Below are 6,354 nucleotides of genomic sequence, written 5' to 3' on the forward strand. Positions count from 1 at the left end.
AACCACCTTTGTGTAAGCTTCAGTGCGAATGCTATATGCGATTGAACTTTGATAGTGTCTTTTCATAAGTTTACGTCAAATTTGGCGGAACGTGAAAGGGTTAAAGTCATAAGAAACCTCAAATTAAAAAAAATTAATGCATATGTTTTTTTATAACTAAATGGATATTTTTCATTATACAACTTATGTACATATACTTTTTTCAGAGGAAAATTCTTTAATTTGTCCACATTTAGAAGAAGTTTACTTATTTATAATTGTTCGCCGACATATTTTCCGTATGCATAGTGACCTGAGCGTAACCCTTCTTGTGAAAATCCGGTGATCGCAATACGCATGGATCTGTCATTAGACAACAGGTGACAATCGGTAAACTTCGGCTTTAAAACACAGCATTTAATGAGCAGCCATATTTGTTAAATCATAACAGACATAGAGAGAAACAAAAATTGACGATTATACGATATATTTGCGTAAAAAATGACAAAATCGTGCACAGAGTTCTAAATTTATGATATATACATGCATTGGTTCAAGAATTGGATAAAGGTTAAATATGGTTAAGGGTACTTGAGAACTAGTATGCTATTTAAGTTCAACACCACAAGGTTAGTGCGTGGAGAGGTAAATACCAGGAATTACATATTTTTTTTATACCCCAGTCTAATTTTAAAATGGTGGCGGTTGAACGTTTGTCTGATTCGCTTAAAGTCATATGAAACCTCAAATTAAAAAAAAAAAATGAGCATAAGCTTTTGATATCTAAATGGATAGTTTTCATTACATAACTTATGTACATATACTTTTTTCTGAGGACAATTCTTTAATTTGTTCACATTTAGTAGAATTTTACATATTTTTTTAAGCAATTCGCCGGCATTTTTTCCGTATGCATAGTGACCTTAACGTGACCCTCTTCGTAATAATTCGGTGATCGCAAAACGCATAGATCTGTCATTCAAATAAACAATTATCTGATTGTACATGTTCAACATGTGCTCAATACACATGCTTTTTTGTTGATTGTTGACTTTAAGGTAACAATCGGTAAACTTCGGCTTCAAAACACGGCATTTAATGAGCAGCCATATTTGTTAAATCTTAACAGACATAGAGAAAAAAATTTGTGCACAGAAGACTAATTTTTTGATATATACATGCATTGGTTCAAGAATTGGATAAACAGTATTTTTCAGCAGTCACTCCTTTCATAGATTACCTAAGACGTAGTTGGCACAACTTTTTAGAATTTTGGATCCTCAATGCTCTTCAACTTTGTACTAGTTTGTTTTTATAAATATTCTGATAAGAGCGTCACTGATGAGTCTTATGGAGACGAAACGCGCATCTGGCGTACAAAATTATAATCCTAGTACCTGATGAAATGTTTATATCAGAAGTGCTTTACCTGATTTATTTTTATAAAGTTGTTATCATGATAATATATACATAAAGACCCGTGTGCGGTTAATAATGAACCCTCTACGTTATATCCGTACGTAATCTCTTTAAAAAAAACATGAAATTCATTTATACTTATTTGATGGAATTAATGAATCAGTAACGTACTCTTTACATTTGATTACCTTAGCTGTATTTGGCAACGCTTTTAGGAATTTTTGGTCCTCAATGCTCTCCAGCCTCGTCCTTTATTTGGCCCTTTAAACATTTTTAGATTCGAGCGTCACTGATGAGTCTTTTTGAGACGAAACGCAGGTCTGGCGTAATTATAAAATTTTGATCCTGGTATCTATGATGAGTTTATTTGCTGTTATGTGTTTCTGTGTGTTTTTTTGTTTCTTTTATTCGGTAATTGTTTTTTTTGTGCACTTCAGTGTTGTCATTTTTATCCCCACTATTAATTAAACTACATATTAAGCGATATATGATTTCAGCATACATATGATATAATAGTTCGAACTCTGTCATTTAAGCCTCGGTCACACCTTACCGGATAGCACGAACGGACGCCTAACGGATGAAAAAAAAGTTGTCCGTAGACAAAATTGTTATCCGTTGACAAAATTGTTATCCGTTGGGCGTCCGTTGATGTACTGACCGAATAAAACGAACTGTAACGGATGCATAACGGACACACACCGGATATGCAACGTACGAGAAACGGAAACGTACCGGACAGAACGGATGTCGAACGTACATCCAACGGACGAATACCGCATGAAACGGACACATAACGGACACGTACCGGATAACACGGATGAATAAAATATACGAAAAAATCAAAGGCGACAAAAAAAAAAACGTAAATTGCATAAATATTCAAAATATTTCTGTGTAACTGGTTTTGGTTTGGTCTTCAAAATTTCGCAAAAGGACAGTGTCTGGCCTCAATAAGAGCTGTTGATTGTGAAGACGTGCCTATACTCTAAGATCGATTATGAATAATAAGAATTCATGAACCTTCAGAAATCTGACATACCAATAACTGGCATTTCTGACGCGAAATTTTCAATTGGCATTTATCTGTTTCAGATCCGTTCAACATCCGTTTTATCCGTTAAACGCCCGGTTGAAGTCCGTTGGCGAATTTATCTTCCAGACCTCCAACGGTTGTATAACGGACACGTAACGGATACAAAACGGAAACGAAACGGACGAGTGCCGTACAAAACGGACACCTAACGGACGTTCAACGGACATTTTATCCGTTGGACGTCCGTTCAAAGTTTTGAACATGCTCAAAATTTTCCACCGGACAGAAAGGACATCGACGGATAAAACGTACGCTTAACGGACATGTTACGGATATGGACGGACGTTGAACTGATAAGAACGGCCGTCTTACGGACATGAACGGATTGAAAAAAAGAGTTATCCGTTAGGCGTCCGTTCGAGCTATCTGGTAAGGTGTGACCGAGGCTTTAGAATAGCATTTTGCCACATGCCTTTCCCATTGTTTCCCCGTTTTGACTAAAATACAGATATTTTCCGATTATGCTTGAACATTACACTTTAAGTCGTGATTGATAAGTTTAAGTTTAGGTAGCACTCCACAGTTAGAAAATAAAATTAAAAATGAGCCACAAAATGTTTACTCATCTCCTATTCCAGGATTTCTAATACATTAACCTTACTGTTTGTGTTGTACATGTGCATATGTATGTAATCAGTATCTTCCATAGATTTCATTTTTCTAAGTTAAAAGGGTGAAAAATAATTTCTTTTATGTGTATCCATGGCAACATTCTGCATTTATTTACAATAAAATATTGCAAAAAAGGGGGTAAGCATGTCACATATCCACCCAAAAATTTGGATCAAACTAGAATTTCAATGCCTTTGAGTGATACCTTTTAAGAAACTGTTTGCATAGATCTTCCTTATGATCAAATAAAAAATGGGTGTCTTTCGCCTCATATTTACGTAAAATATAATCACAAAGTTCGTGCGACAAAAAGTTGGAAAAAAACATTACAATAATTGCCGGACCAATGTATGGTATTGGCATTCAAATACGGACTGTCATACAGAAAACAGCCTATATTACATGGATTACATGATCTTGATGTTCATATAAACCCAATACGAAGGCTATTTTGGTACTCAGCCATCCAAAAATGAATTTTATTTCACACTAGCTCTCATATTTTAAAAATCCACAGGGGCCAGAATGCGAAACTACACACCTAACTGTGGAGTGCTACCTTAATCCGTAACCGAAACGGAATCATCACAAAAATAGAATACCATGACAAAATACCATGAGTTGAGATAAGCATTCTGATTCGTTTAATTGAACCTAGAAGTTATCAACGTGCAAAAGGTCCTTGACAAGATAGTACAATTTACGGATTCAAGATCAAAACAAAACCTCTTGATTCCTTACTCAGTGAACTTTTATTTTCGAATTGTTTATTTTGGGTCAATGTTGATAAAGCACGAATAAATATAGACGTACTTAAGTGTAAGGAAAATGTCAGTTACCTTAACCTTAGGGATTGACAAGGATATAGAAATATGGTAACCAAAACTTTTTTCAGTAATAAATTATCAGAACGTATAATATAGACAGTATTTATGTAAATATTCCGGACCATATGAGTATTTGGAACATACGCGTATGGTCATGACCGTATGGGTATATACTCATATGGTCGGGGTAATTAATAAGTTTACAGTTAATACTTAACTCTTCATTAGGTATGGCTCTTCTAGTTGTCACGTCATCAAAAAGACAATACTAAAGGTAATTTTATTATATTATGAATATAAAAGGATTAACTAAATAAAAATAAGCAGTATCACGCATTTGATTTTTCACATTTTATACCTAATTATCGATTTGTTGTTACGCTTTTAAAAATGGCAACATGTCGACCTTGGAAGATATTCTCCAAAATTTCTTAAAAGAACTGTTATGGAATTAGCAAGACAATATGAGTATAGTTACGTATATGGTCATGACCATACACGTATGGTCCAAATACTCATATGGTCCGGAACATTCACACAAATTAGTTTTAACTAAATATTACTGAGAACCCTGAAATAAAAAAGACACACTAACGAAGTACGTCATTTCATAATATGATTATATTAACAAACCAGTTCATTATTATTATTAGTTATTTATTTTTTATTCGACAATAAACTGACAACACCATGACTAAAAATGAAAAGGACAAACAGACAAACAATAGTACACATAACACAACATAGAAAACTAAAGAATAAACAACACAAACCCCACAAAAAAACTAGGGGTGATCTCCGGTAGGGTAAGCAGATCCTGCTCCACATGTGACACCCGTCGTGTTGCTTATGAGATAAAAAATCCGCTAAATAGTTTTATTCGGTAGGTCACATTTATGAAAGGGAAGGGACTGGAGTTACGACTAAAGGAACATATCCGATATCATTTGTGAAACGGTCAACCAACTCGTGATGGCGTAAAATTTACGAAGAGATGATTTCAACTTCACCATTTGGAACTCTTGATTTAAAATCTTCCTTGTGAGCAACAACCCTCTATCAATAAAATCATGATAGGAAATGCAAGCACGGGAATATCGTATCAATTGGGAGACATATACACCGTTTGCAGGTGCTGCTGGTATGTTGCTACTTAGAAATGGAAAGTTCACAATTGGAAAGCTGAAATAATCTCTTTTGTCGTAAAGTTTTGTTTTCAATCGACCCTCATTGTCAATTTCTAGATGTAAGTCAAGATATGAGACCGACTAAACTGTATCTGTTGTATCCTTTATCTCTAGTTCAATGGGATAGATGCATTCGACATAGTCACCAAATTTTGAAATATTTAGTGAAAGAACATCATTTATATAGCGGAAAGTACAGTTGAAGGAAATTGCTAACTTCTTATCTTTTTTTCCTAAGAAGTTCCTGTATGAAGTCAGCCTCTTAATAATAAAGAAACAAGTCGGCAAGAAGAAGATTACAATTCGTTCCCATTGGATGCCGAAAGTCTGCTGAAAAACACGTCTTCCGAACGTAACAAATATGTTGTCAATCAAGAAATCAAGCATCTTGATAATGGCAATTTCAGAGAATTTTTTGTTTGAATCAGAGTGATCCTTTACAAAGTAGGATTTATCCATTCCTAAGACTAGATACTTGTATCTTCGTTGGCCATTCTTTTTTATGAAACAAAGCAATACCAACTCTTTCAATTTGTCTTTTAGTTTGGAATGTGTAATACTTGTATAAAGTGTAGAAAAATCAAATGTATTAATACTATAACAAGATGAAAGAGAGTTAGATTGTTTGTACTCTAAAAGATCTTTGGAATTTTTAAGTATCCACATCTGATTCACGCAACCTCTAGAATAGGCAGTTTAACAATAACTATGAAGCCCGTCTTTGATTGCTGATAAAATAGATGTTAATAATTTAGAAAGACGTTTCGGTGAGGACGTTGAAGACCCAGCAATATACCGTTGTTTGTAAGGACACTTATGCAGTTTAGGTATCCAATACAGTGATGGAAGATCCAGTTCTTCATCTTTGGTTGAAATTCCAAATGAACATAGAGCAGACTTATGATTACCCAGGATATCCTCTTTGGTAAGAGGGTATATGTTGGGTTTCCAAATGAATTGTCAATACCTAGTTCGTTTATCAAGCAGTAAATGTAATGAGTTTTACACACAAAAACGATGTTGTTTGGGGCTTCAACAACATATTCGTCATGAAGGTAGGATAAGTGTTTTGCAACATTAGGTTCTTTAAAGATTGGCGTAGCATGGGCATGGACCCACAAAACACAAAAACGTTCAGGAAATGTTCCAGGAACGTTTCTGTTTCGTTGTGAGAACGTTGTGATTTAACATTGTTGAAACGTAAAAGTGTGGACTACCAGTTACGTCGTAAGAA

The sequence above is a fragment of the Mytilus trossulus genome, chromosome 10, assembly GCF_036588685.1.
Source record: "Mytilus trossulus isolate FHL-02 chromosome 10, PNRI_Mtr1.1.1.hap1, whole genome shotgun sequence".
NCBI lineage: Eukaryota > Metazoa > Mollusca > Bivalvia > Mytilida > Mytilidae > Mytilus > Mytilus trossulus.